Source organism: Cololabis saira, chromosome 18 (assembly GCF_033807715.1).
Source record: "Cololabis saira isolate AMF1-May2022 chromosome 18, fColSai1.1, whole genome shotgun sequence".
In the NCBI taxonomy this organism is placed as follows: Eukaryota; Metazoa; Chordata; class Actinopteri; order Beloniformes; family Belonidae; genus Cololabis; species Cololabis saira.
This window is the reverse complement of record NC_084604.1, coordinates 29670095-29689456: the sequence shown is the minus strand read 5'-3', so window position 1 is coordinate 29689456 and position 19362 is coordinate 29670095. Positions and strand designations below refer to the sequence as shown.

At 40.1% G+C, this 19362-nt stretch overlaps 1 protein-coding gene across 12 annotated transcripts in view; it reads right to left on the bottom strand.

Moving 5' to 3' along the window:
- epb41l2 (erythrocyte membrane protein band 4.1 like 2) overlaps positions 1-18862 on the bottom strand; it is a 59955-nt gene extending 41093 nt beyond the window's left edge. For all 12 annotated transcript variants that reach the window (XM_061746377.1, XM_061746382.1, XM_061746390.1 and 9 more), the window contains exon 1: positions 18730-18862. The gene's annotated coding sequence lies outside the window, so the exon portion shown is untranslated. The remainder of the gene's footprint in view (positions 1-18729) is intronic.
- Positions 18863-19362: the final 500 nt, after the last annotated feature.

Below are 19362 nucleotides of genomic sequence, written 5' to 3'. Positions count from 1 at the left end.
TCAGCGCGTGCACACACACACACACACACACACACACTCTCTCTCTCTTCAACCCAAATATCTTTGGCAGCACTGTCCGCATACACCCTGTCAGCAACACTTTGATCCAGCGTGACATTAATTTGCTGAAAACACTACATGACTGTGGCGTCGGCCGTGAAGGGAGGCTGGGCTCACATTTATCTACCCGCTAAGACCATCTACCTACAGGCACAGCCTGCTTTGGCTATGGTGTTTTCTACACGAAAGCAGCTGCAGGGTGAGGGGTAAACATGAATCAGACTCAGCTATATCATTTTCCATCACTTTCCTTTCAACTGCTCTGATTTCTCCCCTGTCTTGTTTTTCCCTCCATCCCTCGGTCCCTGCTCATTTGATTCTATTATTAATGACATCGTCTGATTTTTTAGCAGCTCTTTGACCATCCCTTTTCTGCCCTGCCACCTTCAATAAGAACGGACGCACACACAAACATCCAGTGTGCACTAGTGGTGCAATGAGAGGGGGGGGCGGAGTAAAAATAGAACAGGTTTCCTTACGCATGATTGGCTAAGGAGGTAGGGCAGAGAGAAGGAGGGATGGATAGAGAGGTGTGTATGAAGGTGAGTACAAATGACAGAGAGGCAGCAACCATATGTAATCTGGGTGAATGAAAGACGAGAGAATCAAGCCTAGTTATGTATCAAACATAAGAGACACGGCTCACGAGCATCATCAGAAAAGTACACAGAGGTGTGTCCCAGTCAGACTGTTTAAATGTCGGTGCTCGTTTGTATGCAACAGTTATAGTGCATAAATCAAACATTGTCACACCCTATAGGAATGTAAATTTCAGTGCTGGTCCTCACTTAAAATACCAGGCATGGTTAGCGTCACCGGATTGAGCTGCGGTAGCTGAGAAAGCGAGGAATTCCCCACCTGCTGCAAACCGCTAGGGGTGGGCAAAAATATTGATACGGCAATATATCGCGATACATAGTCTCCCGATACGATATCGATATTCAATGTATGTATCGCGATATATTGCCGTATCAATATTTTTGCCACCCCTAGCTGAACTTTATTTTGTGATTTCAGTGTGGGTCAGACACTGCATTTTATTTTTGTCATTTTAAGTCGGGGGCAAGTAGCTGTACTGTATTTTTATGCTTTCAATTTCAGTGTGGGTGAGACACTGCATTTTATTTTGAGTATTTTGTATCTAAGAATAATGCACACACTGCACTTTTTATTGTGTTTCAGTGTGTTTTTTCATGCAAATATGTTGCATAATGGAAAGTTTGAATTACATTGTTTTGACTCAGTCGGTCCAATGCATTATCACTATCATCTGATGTACATATATACAACTTGGATTTTAAGATGTGTAATGCATTTTTAAATTTTTCGGTGAACTATGTAGAATATCGGGATATATCGCATAATCGGGATATCGCAATTTGTATCGTATCGTGGCTCAAGTATCGTGATGCGTATCGTATCGTGAGGTCCTTCCCAATACCCACCCCTACAAACCGCATGGACAAAACATTATTGAGAATTTCTCTGGAATTGTGAATGAGCCGGTCGGTGTCCACCGTGTCCGTTTGTTCACCCTGATGTGGAGCGGAGTCAGCAAAACCGGTCTGGTACTACCTACCAAGCTGCAGCTCCTGCTCGCCAGAGACCCCCGTGTGTCTCAGTGGACAAGATCCCAGTGTGTTTGTGCAAGCTGGCATTGGAGTGCAGCTCCGTCACGGAGACTTAGGCCTGTTTAACTGACCCTCCAGCTCTGCAATTGTTTAACACCGGGAACCTTTTTCTATCGCACTCACAACCTCAACTTACCCTCCTCATCCCTTTTTTTTTTCCTACTTTCCTTCCATCTCTCCCTTCTGCTCTCCAGCCCAGGGTGCCTCTTTTCTCTTTGTCAGTAAATCTTTATACTCATCTCTCTCTCTCTCTCTCCTCTCTTCCCAGGCCTCATTTCATCCCCCCTCCCTTCCATCACCCACTTTCCACTTGCATTATCTCCATCTGAACCCCTCCTCTTTTGTCTCTTCTTCCCACAGTCCATAAACCATACCATGTCTCTCCATGTGTACGCGCATAAACATCATTGTCGTATCTGATGCGAGTCCACGTCTCCTGAACTCAACTATAGCGGGAGTTTCATGCAAACGAGATCAAACGTGGGTTAAGAATGCTGAATCATAATCTCAGAATGAGCCGTCGTGTCGTGTTTTGTTTCCCCATAAAGACAAATACATCTTCACTCAAGAGCTTGTCTGCGGGCGTGTACTGTACTTGTCTTGTGGTGCATTTCACTCAACTATTTCACAGTCAATTAGTGAAGATTAGGAAGCCAAACTGTTTAAAAAAGAAAAGCTCCTTCGCATCCACAATAAACAAACTCTGAGACACTCAGTGCGGTTACATGCACATCTAAATCAAGCTATTGGCAACAATCTAGCTAAGGATTAAACTGGAGTTTCAGAGAAATCCAAGTAAACATGCGCGGGAAAACAATCGATTATCAAGTGAGGTGCGTTCGACTCCATGACGCTAGGTGGCGCCACACACACTTCTGCGTTGGCATTCTTCCGGTTCCTTCTTTGTTGTTCGTCTTCTTCTCGTTCTGTGTTGATATTCTGGCTTTCACGGTGTCGTCACTTCCAGAAGGAGGAGTCCCGGGGCAGTCACTAGCTCCGCTAAGCGTGGGTTAAGTATACATGCCGGAATAACTCTAATTAGGACGCATTATCTGGCACTAAAAGCTCGATCTCAAGAGCTTCAGTTCGGTTCAACTACAGCCTGGCTAAGGTGCAAACATAGCTTTTAAAAATCAGATATAGGTCGGATTGAAGCAACAATTCGACTTTCTGTTCGTGCATGTAAACGTACTGACTGGTAGTGTTGAAAGTTGACTTACATGTGGCAAACTCCCTAAATGATAAGAGTAGTATTGATAAGGGTATAGATAAGAATAACACCATCAACAAAAGCCTAACAGCTTATCTGAAGATGTTGCATCCTTATCAATAGCCTTTCACTATTCCTGGCTGTTTTCCATTTCAATAAACCTCATCTTTTTAAAAAACAATGTGCATTATATGGGAGGATGCTGTAGAAAACTGACAGATGAAACAAATGAAAATGTAACTTCTTATATGGCTGAGATCTGTAAAGTTTTACTGCAGTCACCTTTAAAGACAGTTTCCACTAAACAGTAACTCTACATTCTCCTGTCCTGCTGGTTTTTATGTTTTAAAATGAATGACAGAATGAATGAGTGGTTAAATTAACTCATGAACTTCTGCCCTTACCCACTGGTGTTGCTCTGTTTCCCTTGTAACGCCTTGCCTTCTCCTCTTCCCTTCTTCTAACCTTTATGTTTCTCCTCTTCACCTCCTCCCCCCCACTCCCAGTTCTTTCCACTTTTAACCTCATATCTTCCTTTCTTTCATTCACGTTCACCTTCCATCTCATAGCAAAAGCTTGCCCTCCAAGCTGTCATTGCCATTTTCTTTCCTCCATCCTCTCCTCTCTCCCTCGGAGCTCTTCCTCTCCGGGGACTATCGCTCACAGAAATAAGGGCAAGGAAAAAAAGTGAGAGAAGAGCCGTGGTGAGAGAGCGAGAATGAGAGAGGCAAGGATGTATAAATAAAAGAAAAATGACTGCACATGCCTACTTTGCTACATCATTACTTTTTAAACGTAATTCACTTACAGTGCATTCCTTCTTCACATGTAGGCAGAGCTGGTAATTTCATAAAATTTAAAACATTTCACTTTATGATTCTGGAAATGCATATCAGTTAAATTAAGAACTTAAGAAATTAAATTAAGAAATGAAGCATTATTTTGGCTGTTCCATTCGTTATCCAGCAATAAACCCCACAATACTAAATATTTACTTTAAATTCCTGGACTGCATGATTTCGCAACTGCATTTTACAAACACACAATGCTCTTATCAGTAACGGAGGAGTAAAAAAGGGTCCACTCACCAGAATAACCTTTCAGACTCTCGACTTAAAGCCACATTAAATATATTGCGATGGCAAACATACAACAGCCCTTCAACTGACTACATTACTGTTTGCCTGGGTTTTAGGGCTGTCATCACTGTTTCCTGACTTGGCCAGCGACCAAACGATACAAATTAATGATCGACAGGCACAGGAGCTGGAAAGCTTTACAAAAGCTTTCAATTTTTTGGAAACGCTTGCACTATTTTTCGAGGACAACGCTCAAGTCTTATACAAAACCATAGAGACTCACTGGCTCCACTGTATGGTGCAGAGAGGAGGGGTGAAGAGGGGAGTAACTGGTTTCCATGGTGAAGGCATTTGTGGACGACGGCAATAAATCCCCATGGAGACAAGCGATTACCACGGCAAAAATACACATTATTGAACGAGTACATTGGTGACAATAGAGATTATTAACCGTGTCTAAACCCATTTCAAACCATTAAGATTTACAGGTGGATTTTCATGCTGGACCTATCAGAACTGAAACAGCTACTTCCCACTGCCTCTTCTCTTCTCTTCTTCACTGATGCGCCACACCCAAAAGCAAACAGCTTGGTTTACACCGGATCTTTATCCATGCGTCTCTCATTACTGATTCTGTTGCTTTAATGATACCAACGACTTTCATATCCACATATACTTCTATGTGTGCATTCATTGTGATGCTCGGTGGACTGTGCAAGCTGCAGCAAGTATCATACCAACTAACATGCCACTTAAGTCATGCTGGTTTGGGCGTTCAGGGTGCACGCTATTTGATGTTTCAATTGTGGGAGGGGAAGACCTGTAAGCATTTCATCCCTTCCAGCTCACTTAAAAATGAACCACAGGAAATAACTGATAAACTTTTGTTAAATCGCCAAAGACGTGCACACATAAGATTATAGATATTTTAACTAAAGCAGCGTTTAATAGATTACAGATGATAGCTCCTGATTAAGTTGTACATTCCGTTACTGTGCCATCATTTGACACAGCTTTTAAAAATGTATTTTGGGCTACGTCATTATCCTAACTGTGTTGAATCCAATCACATGACAGAATTTTTTGTTTTTCTTTTGATTTGTGTCATATCCACTACAGGTGGGATTTCATTGGTCAGGACCGCTAGAGACCGCAAGATTTAACCACTGAGGTCCTGTTAAAACCTTGCATTCAAATATATCCTGGGAAGTCTGATGAACACTGGTAAGGCTGCAGCTATCGAAAATTTTAGTAATCGAGTATTCTACTGAAAATCCCATCGATTAATCGAGTAATCGGATAAAACATATTTTTGTTTAGTTAAAGAGAAATTATAAATATACATAAGATGTTAGATGTTAATTGACATTACTAAGACTAAATTAAATAATACAGTAGGTTCATGGCTGTGTATTTAAAAACCCTGAACTTACACCAGTTGACCAAATTCACTGCCTTCACTCAAAAAACTAAGGATCTTACCAAGAAATGTTCTTATTTCTAACCTAAAAATGCTATTACACCTGATAACACACATCACTTAAAAGGTTAGGTGTTTTTCCCACGTGTTTCAATTGAACTTTCATTTGTGTCAAGCACATTTTAAGTTCTAGTTAAGTTTTAAGTTAGAGTTCTGACAGTGTTCAAAATAAAATTATGAGACCTGCTGTATTGGAGCACATTTTCTTAAGTCTAGTTAAAACTGTAGCGGGAACAGAGGTTTAGAGGAACCAGTACCGGGTGAAGGCTGATTTATGGTTCCGCATTACAACAACGCAGAGCCTACGTAGCCTACGCCGTAGCCTACGCCGTAGCCTACGACGTAGCCTACGACGTAGCCTACGGCGTAGCCTACAGCGTAGGCTCTGCGTCGATTTAACGTGGAACAATAATTTTGGCGGGGAACATATAGAATAACGGACGAATATAGAATATAGAGTGGATTAAAAATAAAAGTTAAGCACTAAGCTACATGTGTCTCCCATCTGGGCCATTGCAGACTGAGCATGGCATGTTACTAAAACAAACATATCCGCCGCCTCTTTCTTCTACCTTTTACGTGCGCGGCGGCAGCGCGTTGTGTCGCATTAAATGTAGTCCCGGCGTAATACCCTGCTTTGAGCTGGTGAAATTAAATGAAAAAAAATAAAAATTAAAAATTAAAAATTCCTCGAGGCAGAGAAAATTCGTCGACCATTTTTTGTAATCGAATTACTCGAATTATTCGAGGAATCGTTTCAGCCCTAAACACTGGACAGTGTCCCTGAATACATCTTGAGGGATTGGATCTGATCTTTGTGGTCTTTATGAAAACACACATGACGTCTGTAGTCTCTTGGTCAGGGTGAGGTATGCTCATTAATTCCAAAATGGTATCATACTGGTTTCAGCCCAGGAATCAACCAACTTGCAAACTGGTTATCTGGTATCAAGATTCAAAATTCACATCAGTGAATTTATCCCCCAAAATCTATTCAACAACAAATGTATCCTCTACACATCAAGGTGTATACAAGGAACGATCTGCTAGAAGGACGAATCTGATGACTACGTTTTAGTAAGATAATATATACTCAAAACCACATAAAGTATCACTGTGTTAGTTTATGTTAGACGTTAGTTTATTGGGTGGTCCCTGAATCCATCCCAGGATGCCTTTGTTTTCAGACTATGAAGAAGATTTTGACACAGTTTTCTTAGAACAATCCTCAAATGCATCCTGAATGATTGGATCAGAAAAAGCATTTCAATGTAAGGTCTGAATGGAGTCTGAGAGAATGTGGATGTGTATAAAACTTAAACAAAATACAACCGATCCTGCAAAAATTACATAATTTAGGTTAAAAAAAAAAATAATATAAAATATCATCACCTTCACTGCAACACCCAACTATTCATATTCACGGTGTGCATCATAGATTTTTGAATAAAAATTTAATCCATGCAGTACAAATGATTCACTGATTTACAATTCTAGTCCACTGATGGTGTTGAATTAATCAAAAAACTGCAAGTTTCATTCAAAGTACTTTAGAGATGTCAGTTACTTTTGTTTACACTGATGTACAACAATCCTACCACAAAAGCTTAAATAAACCTTTAAATAAATAAAAAAAATGCACTGGTACAATGGGATCCAATGAATGAAGACCTGGGAAAAAGCTGGCCTTCTTACAGCTAAATCTAATGAATTCAAAATCAAATCCTGCAGATCGCTCGAGGACAACTGCCAACGTGCTGGACACTGAGGAAACGGTGGTCCAGCTTTCCAAAATATTGCACGATAGGCCGGTAGCTGACAATTCCAGAGCTCCAGCTTTTAAATATCTACAAACATGCAGAGAGCAGAATCCTAATCTGTACTGTTCGCTTGTAAGATCTGTCCATCTGTCATGTGCAAAACATATATATACACACCAAACACAGATATGCATACACGGAGGCCAGATCCTAAAATGCATACACTCAGAACTTGTAAAAGAAAAACATCAGCTATCAGTTTGCCATCTGAACCACAAAGACACACATCCACACACATGGATACACACAAATGCTGCTGGTGTGAAAATTTGGAACATGCCTGTCCCTTCACACAGCACTCTGACCCCTCAAACTGAGGATTACACAAAGGATAATCCCCATGTATGTTGGTGTGTGTCAGCCTGCCTCCCTGCCTATCTATCCATTCATCCCTTCGTCTGTCAGTCTGTACTTCCAGCTACATCGGACTCCAACCTTTGGCTAGCATGAAACAACACAGGCAGTGACACCATTGCTCCCCAGTGCCCCTCTCTGCTTCCAGTTCAAGCTTTCTAAATGAACGTTCACCTTCAAAGCGATTCTTAAGTGACCAATGGTAGGTCATTACTTTTGTTACCATGTCATTACTGTCAACTCATAATTACTATTGTCTCCTGAAAGTCCTACTTTTGAACAACAGCAGCTCAGTTCCTTGCTCCTCAGCAAATTAAAACATTCACAACACTATATGGCACTTAAAAGAAAAAGGTGATTCAATCAAACTAAAAAACAAAACAATTTTACCAAAACATTAAAAAAAGACAGAAGCATCAAATAATATAATTTATTCTCGTTAAAACTATGAATGGCTAACTTTAAGTTTGGACTTTTTGCATAAAAGAGGACATCTGAAGGGGAGAAGATGTAAGAGAACATATCAGAGCGTCTGATATCATAAGCAAATGAAAAACGTCCTACATAATACAATCTAGTCAATCAGGTGGGAGCTGTCCAAGTCTGACATTATGTTCTTTACTGAAAAGTTAAGATTTGCAGGGTTCTGTGACATCACAAATCTGGATTAATGCAGAATTATCCAGCTTCTCCATCATTAATCTTGGCCCACATTACGAATTTCACATTATGCTGCATTTACTGTACCCTAGAAGTAAACTGCACAAAGCTACCTTAAAGAAGAGGGACACTTCAGAAAAGTTATGTTGAGTCTCTGACTCAGCCTCCTAAAAACAGCTGCTATTTCAATACGATGTTGAGAAATTGTAATAACTCATTGGGGAAAAAATACGAAATAAAAAATATTAATTTTTCTGGTTTTCATTTCCTTTTGTTTGTTCCTTTAATATCTCGATACAGTTAATTATCCACCTCTACAAATCTTTATCCTTTGCATCTTTCACTTATTGTCGTGTTTGAATTTTTAGATATCTTAAACAGTCTAGGAGTTATGGTTATGAGAAGAACTACCAAATACTGTTGGCAATGATGGGATGGCCATGTAGAGGTTTTAACTTGACCTAATTTTGTTTTTTTTTTTAGTTAGAGTTAAATAAATCCCATATTTTTGACTGCATAAATCGTTTTCTGTATTTCCCTTTAGTTGGTACATCAATTAAAAACTCTATGCCAATTATACGTAAAACTGTTTAAGATTTTGCAGAATGTATTATCTGATAAATTGATTCATTATTTAAATAACCGATACATTAATTGACTTTAAAAATAGTCCTATTTATTTGTGTCATAATATTATTGACATTACCCGTCATAATGAGAACTGGTAATGAATTAAAACAGATTTCAAGCATGTAGTCTCAAAGCTTAAAGTGTGCCCGCTGCCCCTCAGTGTGTGTTGGGGTGTGGGTTTGTGCAAGAGAGAATCATGGGTCAGCTCATATTTACTATTGTTAACTGCTAAACTCCCCTATTCAGCGATTAAAGCAGTGAGGCGCAAGCGGCCTGTCTGTGTAAATGTGAGAGTGAACGAGTGAGTGTGTGCCTGCATGGGAGACAAAGAATGGGAGGGTCACACGAGTGCATGTTAGACGAGTTACATTTGGGAGACCCAGAAAAAAGAAAAGAGAGGTAGAAAACAGGCATGATTGAAAGGCAAGGAAAAATAAAGAAAGAAACAAACAAAGATGTACAAAGAGGAACAGGGAAACTGGTGACACTGCTAAGCTCACCCTGTAGCAGTGGGTGTGGCGTTACTACGGCAGACAATATCCTATTGAGAGGGGTAATAGCAGATGCTGTGGCAAAACAAATGACTTCACAAGCATCAACATGTATTATTAAATGTCCCTCGTGTGACAAGCTGATGCAGCTGTCAAGTATCAAAAATATGTCTCAACTGCTAATTTAAATGTTAACAATTCACTGAAAATGTACAAATAAAACAGTAAACAGTAAATAAGGAAATAATCTGTAGACTAACCAATAAACTAAGAGACAGAAGCCCTAATCAGAGTTGTTTTGGTAGCATGGTCTTCCTTCACGTCACGCCTGCACACATCACTTCCCGTTCATTAACCTTCTATCCTCATCCCTGGACTCTAAAATTAGACATCTTGCAGCGTCCACCAGGGGAACGTCCTCGTTTTTACAACATTGTACCGCTTCCTCGATCCCTCCAAAGACACACAGCGGTCAAAGTCCGGTCACATTAGCAGTTCTTCTCACATGCGGTAGATGACGAGACCAAATGGATAATTTGGGGCGTCTGGTATCAACCAAATCCAGACCAGCGACCTCTGACTTCCAACCAGGAAACAGGAAGTGACCCCTCCTCCTGTTTTTCATTTTTTCCCCCCTAATTCACCTCCTATCCCTCCATCCTTCCATTTTCATCTCCAGTTTTGGCCACACGTCTCCATGGCTGCGTCTCTGTTTTGTGAGGAGATGCAACCACAACATTTAAAAAAAAAAAAAAAAAAAAAAAAAAAAAACAGGAAATGGTGGATTGCAAAACATCCCTAAATCTCTGGGTTACGCCTGTAATCATTAGAAAACCTCACGCAAAATCTAGTTTTCACAATCAATGTATATATTCAAATCTAGTCATTTTTTACTGCAATATTTCTGTTACCATTGTACACATCTTTTCCATGCTTTAACACCATACTGTCTGATTGACGCAAACGACTTCCTGTCATAAAAACGTTTGACCCACGGGAGCCACTGATGACCCTACTGTCTGTCCAACTATCCTCCCTTCTGACACACAGAGTCCACAATATTTATTGGCTCCCTCCAAAATATTTTGAACCTCAAAGCATCCCAATAGCGACTAATAAAACCTGGCTAGCCGGTCTGCCCTCCCACTCAACCTTCTTGCCCCAGACACTCCTCCTCAGACTTCCTGAGCCTCCCACCGTACCCTTCCACATTATCCAAATACGCTCCCTATCCGCTTTTCTTCTCAAAACCCCTCCAAGTTAATTCGCACGTCTACCATTTGTCTTTATTAAGAAGCACTGCAAACTTCGATATCGCCTTGAGGAGCCTGATATTAACTTCCTCCGGGAGGCTGAGACGAGCCTCTGTTCCAAGATTTCCTCCTGTTGCTCCCTCACTTGTGGCATTTAAGAGATGAAGGCTCTGCCCAGTCGTGCCCTGGTCTGTTCAGCCTCTCTCTGTGAGAATGTGACCCTATGCTGATTAATCTCCTTTTAACTATGCTTGGCCCGACGCCAAAGCCACGGGCCCACGCTCTGTCTCCGTCTTTTTTTTTTACTCTATCATTTCTTTCAGAGCTGGGCGCATGCTGGGGGAAGGCCGTCTGGCCTCTCCGTCTCACCCTCGGACGTTAGATGTTACAATTAAACTTCTAAAACGGACCCTCTTATCAAAGCAAAAATGTCACTTAACTACGGTCTAAATTTTCCTTCTTTTAGCTTGTTTGCTCCAAAGAAAAACATAAACAAAAACATTGAAACCCTCTTACTCAGAGAGACAGCACCAACAGCCCTGTTACATTTGGTTTTCTTCATCAAAAATGTCCCCTGCATCTCAATCCCTCCTTCATCCTCCCCACCTCACCCACTGTGCACCGCTCACTGTCCGCGTAATAAGCTGAACATTGCATTACAGTTTCAATTCATCCATGCCTCTCTGATCTTCTCTGTGTGAACCCGGGTCCTCTGCTGCCCGCTGGCCCTGGAAGCCTGAAAGCTAGAGGCTAATACTTGCCCCTCACGGCTGACTGCTACACTGTAGAATATGTCCACCTTAATAACTGTTGTGATTGCCCCCAATGTCACCACCATCATGGAGGAGATGAAAGCCTTGAACTCTGCTTTGTGATTATGTGAGCGGCCACTTTCAGAGGCGGCCGCCGGGCAAAAACTAAATAAATAAATAAATAAAGTTTCAGCCCCGTGGATTTTTGACGCTGCGGAGGAAGAATTTTTGGTTCTATGCGCAACTTTTCTAAAAAGAAACTCGTCTCCAATCAAGCCCATGCAGGGACAGTGGGTCTTTTTGTGCGAGTCTGAGCTGATGTGACGTGACTGCTCCTGTTGAACCCACAGGGTCAGGACGAAAACACACATATGCACACAATGACACACACAGAGAGATGTTCCCATAGCCTTTCCGAATGGTTAAGCAATATTTTGTCTTTCTGTCGCTCTCTCTGCCTCTCTTTTCTTGTGCCTGACTTTTTCCTCACTCCATATCTGCATATTCTTCCTGTCCCATCCTGTCACTATATTTTGACTAGTCTGTCACCAACTAAACATCTTGTACGTTATTACCACAGTAAGTCAGATAAATTGTTGCAGCTTATGTATCCCTTTGGGGTTTTTTGCTGGTGTCACACGTTTTGTGGGACTTTATTGAAGAAAAATGCACAGAAAAGCATTCAAAAATATAATTCAATAATATCTAAAAAGGCACAAAATGACTGTAAAGGCACAAAATGACTGTAAAGGCAACGTTTCTAAATAAAAACAATAATATTGAAAAGAAAACTCAATCATGTACTCATTTTTGCAAGCGCAGTGAGTTCCAGCCACGTTTAATGAGCAGATTCTCCACACCAGAACAACCAATTAAGGCTTCTCATTAGTGGCTTTAACAGAGCGGCCACTGTTCGGCACATCCTGAGAGTCTGACAGTGAACATGGCACTGATGATTATAGATATACGCACAGTGAGAGGCCTGAGAGGAAAAAGAAACGCACCGCAGAGGCAGCCGTGCTCGCTCTTGGCTGTCCTTTATAGTTTACTAAAGTAAGGATTAATTCTTCTTGCACAAATCTTGAGTATTGAATAGGTTATGTACACAAAAACATGAATTATAAAGAAAAGTGATGCTTCTTGTAAATGCAGCCATGTGTGCAGGTGAATGAGAGAAAGGAAACTGACCGCTTTGTATTTTAGTAGATTGTACAGGTCTTGCAGTTATTTAGTGCTAGGAAAAGTGCAATTTTCTGAATGAAACTAGTTAAGTGGGACACATTTGTAACACCAAGAAATAGACAATTAAAGTTGTGTTTAAAAACATCATTTAAAAAGTCATTACAGCTGTTGCAGTCGGGGCGATGCAGTCTGCCGTCTAATTTATCATCCCACAGGGTTGCACTCGCCTCTTGGGGTTTAGTTGTTGCTAGGTTTATGCAGGAAGATTATACTCCTATCCTCCTTATTCAAACAAAGAAACCTGCACATGAAGTGGTAAACAAAGTTAATTATGGAGAGATGACATGGCATGCTAGAAGAAAGAAAAAGAAACACCTTCCACCCACTTTCTGCACATCAAATGAGCATAAACTTTGTAAATTCAGACACACTGCATCTTCAGCAAACATAATTGTACATTATATGGACAAAAGTATTTGGCCACGCCTCAATTCAGGTGTTTTAATCCAACCCACAGGTCTATAAAATCCAGTATCCAGGCAGTCTTCATTTGCAAACATTTGTCACACAAAATTGAGCTTTTTAGTGACTTTAGTCGTGGTTAGGGGTGTAACGATACACTAATCTCACGATACGGTACGATACACGATATTGAGGTCACGATAACGATACGATATTATAGCAGTATTTTTTAACAACCTTGATAGAGGAACATATGACTGGAAAAAATGGTCTTTTATTTGAAAGACACATAATACAAAACAATGCTGTGCGTTTGCCCTATTGTTTCAGTTTGTAATGCTTTATAACTGTTTAAGTTTTAAAGAGAAAGCCAACCATTTTCCACAAACTGAACTAAAAGTAAATGTCAGGTTTGCATTATGCATCTTCAGTTTCATTCAAGTACAAATATTTAGCCACAAACTGAATAGTTTCTCTCATGTATGATTTGACTTTTTTCTTTTCCAGAAATTTAACAACTAAAATTGAATAAATAAATAAAAGTAAATAAATACATACAATTTTACATCATAAAAAAGATTGATTCATGCTCACCTTATAAGTGTAAGAGCAGGTTTATTTTTGTTAAGAAGGTTATTTTGGTAATTCAGGGTTCATTATTTTATAAATATATTCTTTATATTCTGTAAATCAGGGACTATAATGACACTAGTCAGTATATCAGTTGTTAGTATGTTTTAGATTGGGCGGAGTGATACAGCACTAGGTGCTGTGTTGATGTTCTGAAATCCTACGCTGTTGAGCAGACATTGAAGTACACGCAAACTCACGCAGAAGTTGTCCCGTGTTTATCCTACTCACGACCCCAAAAAGGTTTAATTTAATAAGGTAAGACTTAACTCTACACCAGACTTAAATAAGTAAAGGTTCAGAGCTCAAAACAGGACCGCAAAACGGGACTACTTTTTTCTGAGCGGAATAAGATTTTGGTCCGCGCGGCTGCGGCCGCGGCTGCGGCCGCGGTCGGATGCGCGTTTCTAGTCAACACAATAGATTAATATTAATAACCCAATATCGCGATACAGTTTGTCACCTCCACGACACGTATTGTGACGTTTTTGTATCGCGAAATTTCGTGGCACGATATATTGTTACACCCCTAGTCGTGGTACCATGATAGGCCACCCTTGAAATGAAACGGTTTGTGAAATTGCCTCCCTGCTGGATGTTGCACTGTCAGCTGTGAGTGATATTAGAAAGTGGAAGCGTTTAGGCACAACAGCAACTCAGCCATGAAGCAGAGGACTACATAAAATCACAGAGCAGGATCAACGAGTGAAAAGGTCCATGGTGCGTAAAAGTCACCAACACTCTACTGAATCACTGCTGAAAAGGTCTGAGATTTCAGTGGTGTTAATGTACGTCCAAAAACTGCAGCCAGAGATTCATGGAACAGGTTTCAATGACCAAGCATCTGCATGCAAACCTCACATGACTGAGTCCAAGTCCAAGCTTTGCATGGAGTTGTGGGAATTGTGGATTGTGGAGCCTGATTGCATTGTACCAGTTCTGAAGTTTGGTGGACGAATAATAACAGCATGGACTTGTTTTTCATGGTTTTGGCTTGTCCCCTTAACACTTCAGCACACCACAATGTTTATACGATGCAATGCTGTATGGCAACAGTTGGGGAATGGCCCTTTTCTGTTCCAACATGACTGCGCTCCAGTGCACGAAGCAATTGTCAAGCACCTTTGGGATGTGCTGGAATGGAAATTGGGGCCAGGGCTTCTTGTCCAACATCAGCGCCTGACCTTTAAAATGCTGTACAGGAATAACGCTAACAAGTTCCCACAGAAAAACCTCCAACTCTTGTGGAAAGCTTTCCAAGAAGAGTGGGAGCCGTTTCGCTACAAAAGGGAGAATCGCTTCCATATCTACAGTACATGTATTTGAATACAATATCATTACAGTCACCTTCCAAGAAGATCAATATTTACACACCACTACCTCCCTCAGGACTCTGTTTCTGCATCAAGAACAAACCACCGTCACACTCCAGATGGTTTATTACGCAGAAATAATCCAGGAAGTCATGAGTGTACAGAAAAGGGAGGCGAGATGCGCCTATTTCTGTCTGTCTTGACCTTGTTTTCGACCGATCTGCTCAACAAACCAATATTAGCAGAGCCAATTACTATATTTAAGTGAGGTCATTTGGGAGTTGAGCAAAAACATCTTTTGAGTCAGGGAAAGTCTTTGCTGCTGGCAATCTTTGCTTCTCTTTCAGCTAGAAAATACTCTCCTGGGAGCTACGAGTATCCATGTCAAGGAGCTGTTGCTACTTGCCGTCCTCGCACCTTAAACCCATACATAAATGGCTGTTAAGGACACTCAGAGCTTGGCTTTGGGAGTTCTTTGGTTCTCAAAAGCAAATCTTAAACCCAGGGAAGTTGAAATCACTCGTGTTTGATCTTGTGATTCTCCCAAGAGCCATCTGCCTCTTATCAGCTACCTGGATAAAGAGCAACTGTCCCCTCTGGGAACTTAATTTACAACCCATGTTAAAGCCATCCAACGTGAATGACACCATCCCTGCCCCTCTGTTTATATTCAACCTTCCTTTCTTTCAGACACAACACACAAAGGGAGTAGGTAGCAAAGCTGCATTGTGCAAAATAAAGGGAGGAGAATACAACCACTCACTCAAACACAATTAGAAAAGGATTAAATTGTGAATGATGTCCAAGGTACAAGGCCAGGGGCCTGTACTACGAAGCAAGTTCAACATATCCAGGATATCTTTTCCTTATCCAGATTCACTAAGCGGGACAATTGCAATCACGCTAAGCGGTCACACGACGGTGGTTATCAACTCGGTAGATCGACCCAGCTTTCTCCACTCTGGATATGAGCGCGTGCACATAAAAGGGGCGGTGTTTTCAGCGCAGGACCAATCGCAAGCATGGAGAAGTCCGCTGTCAGAGCCGCTTACTTCAGCAGTGAAGAGCAAACTATAATTCTACAGAAATACGATGAGTATAGGAATATTATACAGGCAAAAAGCAACACAGTTGCAGCTGCAAAATCCAGGAAAGACAGCTGGCAAAAGATCGCTGACTGTATAAATGCATAAGTTCATAGGGATATAAACATATATTTGAATATTCTGGGAATCTTAATCTTAAACTGTAAACCATGATCAGCAATATTAAAATAATAAAAGGCTTGCAATATTTCAGTTGATTTGTAATGAATCCAGAATGTATGACATTTTTTTTGTTTTTGTGTTTGCATTACAGAAAATCACAATATTCTAATTTTCTGAGACAGTCCTGTAGCCTATATATTGGTTCTATAAGTATTGTTGTTGACCGATAACTTGTGCTGATGCTGTACCAAAGAATTGGGTTTATTTATTTATTTTATTTAATTTTTTATTTTTTCAGGAGGGGGGTATTTAGTATTTTAAAGTGACTTCTCAGAATGTTCGAGGGACGAAATTGAAAATCCCTTTTTTGCTATCCCCTTACAAATGCATCTTCTTTTTGATTTCTTCTTGATTTATTTATTTAATTGGTATTAGTTTTGGATTGACTGTACATCGGATTTGGGTGATGATTTGTTTTATTTATTCATTGATTGATTTATTTTTTATTTTCTCCTCCACCTCTTTTTCATTTTTTTTCTGGATCGTTCATACAGGTACTCATCAGGGAAAGCAAAGGGGTTTTGGTGGTCCCTGAATACGCGTTCTCTTCGGAGGGATCCTCTCACGATCCGCGCACCAAGCTCCACTGGATTCTCTTCGAAAGGGCATGCCATTTTCCAAGAGAGCTGATTGGTCAGTGGGCGGTGCTTTTATACCCGGCGATCTGTATCTCGAACATAACCTGCTCCGGAGCAGGTTAGCTGTTCAGCATAAGTTACCATGGCGATGTGCCCCGGTAAGAAGTGAACCACCGTCGTAGTCCTGAAAACCCAGGGTTAAACCTGAAGTTACCTCGCTAACCCCAAATCCCGCTTCGTAGTACAGGCCCCAGGTGTTCTAGCATCAATTTCAAAAGATATTGTTGAAATATAGTTTATGTTTAATCAAAATAGCATTATTTACCTTGAATCCAATTCACTTCTTACAGTTTAGTTTATTTTCGGTCATGACACAAATAAATAAATAAAAAACCAAGAATAAAACTGACAACAAGAAAACGTTCAACTGTTCAAAGAAAACATAACAAAAAAGTTTCCAGTATACAAATAAACAAATAACATCTATTCTAGACCGAAAAAGGGGTAGGCTGAAGCAAAGCCTATTATTTGCCTACCCTCAAAAAGATTAATTAAATTAATAAAATAAAAGCAAAAAGTAAGAGAAAGACTGCCGGTAAACAAATTGCCTCTGTGGGGATAACAAACATTCCTCAAAAAATAAAAAAGATTTTTAAAATAAAAAAGGTGCAGTGTTACATGTTACCTTCATCCTTAAAAAAATCAAAGCAAATCACCAATTAAATAAATACCCAAATCAACTTCAAGCCACTCATTAATTTAATATAAGGAAATCATCCTTCTTTTCAATGTTTTTTTAAATAAAGTTAAAGTTCTACATAATTTCAAATCTATATCTAATTTATTCCATACATACATCCACCCTAAACAGACATCTCAAGTCAACAAAAACCATCCCACCTGTCAAAAAAATAGTATAATTTCTACAGCTCTGTATTGCACAATGATTATTCCCCATAACATTTCATATTCTTACTCTTTTATCTCTTGGTAGATAATATTACTATTAATAGTCCTGCCCCTTAAATCTGGAGAGTCCTTGAAAATCTTGAGCTTATCTTTAGTCACATTTTTACTACACCATGACATCATGGGAGGAAACTCGTCTTTTAAATGTAGCAAACAATCATCTGAGACTGCATTTCCCAGATATCCTTGTGGACAACATCCCCCTTTCAAAAAAGCATGTATAATAAATACTACAGCTACAAAACCAGTCCGAATGAAATGTTTTCCAGCGCAACAGCCTGATGTTTATAAATAACCGTCTACTACTTGTTATTTTAGTAGCAGGAAGTAGCTTCATGTGTTGTCCCACAAAAACGCAGCCGGATGTTTGAATGATCTAAACACTATGATTTCTATGCCATAACTTAAGAAAAAAAAAAAAAAAAAAAAAAAAGGGGAGGAGGAGGCATTTGCTTTACCATAACTCACTGACCACACCAGTAAAGAAACTGAGTTTATTTATAAAAAAGAAAGAAAGAACATTTTTAAGCATGTCTGAATCGACATAAATTAACCAAATAATGATGTTTCCACAAAATATTGTGTGTTTTATACGTAAATTCCAGCCTGGCGAGACACCTTAAAGGTAGTTAAGGTGATGATAACAGGGAAAAAGAGGCGCCATGAAGCGCCGTAAACACAAGGTATGACTACAATTCTGTATTTATAAACAGGTTTTAGCGGGAAACTTGACTATTTCAGTTAAATATTCATAATGCACTGTGGTTCAGTACAGGTTGAGTACGCTAGCTCTGTAGTTACAGCAACAAAAACCGAGCATTTTTTCATGCAGACCATCCAAAAAGCAATGAACCAGCCGCTGATTTCTCAATCACGTGACTCCACGGAGGTGGAAACTGAACGATACCTGTTGTAATCCTTCCAGCGGATGCGTCTGCGAGACTTTTGCCAAAGGTGGACGCTGTTCTCCTCCCAAAAAATAAAAATAGTAACGTACGTCCCAGTGCCTGAGCCTGCTCAAATCTCCACTACAGCCCACAGCAGATATCTGGCTGCAGCTCCGAGGAGACGTGTCTATCATCTTCAAGCCCCGCCCCCAAACCGCGTTTGACCGCTTGTGATTGGTCCAAAGGAGTTACTGTATCACACCTCGCGTCCTGATTGGTTGTTCTGGTTGTCCATTGAAATTGGGAGGACGTGCATGTATGGCTAGTGCAGCAAACCACCTCCCTCTAGAGGAAAGGATGGGTAACTACAACATCTTGATGACGTAGCTTGTATCTTTTTCTTTTTTAACTAAGAAAATCATAACCACAGTGCAATAACTTTGTGCATTATTAAACAACACTTTTTCTATCCTTTTAATTCTTTTTATGGCACCGTACTTTCTATTTTTATTTTTGTTTTCAACTTTTACTTTTATTTTTATCTTTATTTTTTATTTTCTTACCTTTTTATCTTTATATGAGTGTTTGGCTTTTGGGGTGTTTGATTTGTAAATAAGTCTATATTACCCATTCATAAACTCAATGTTTTTCAC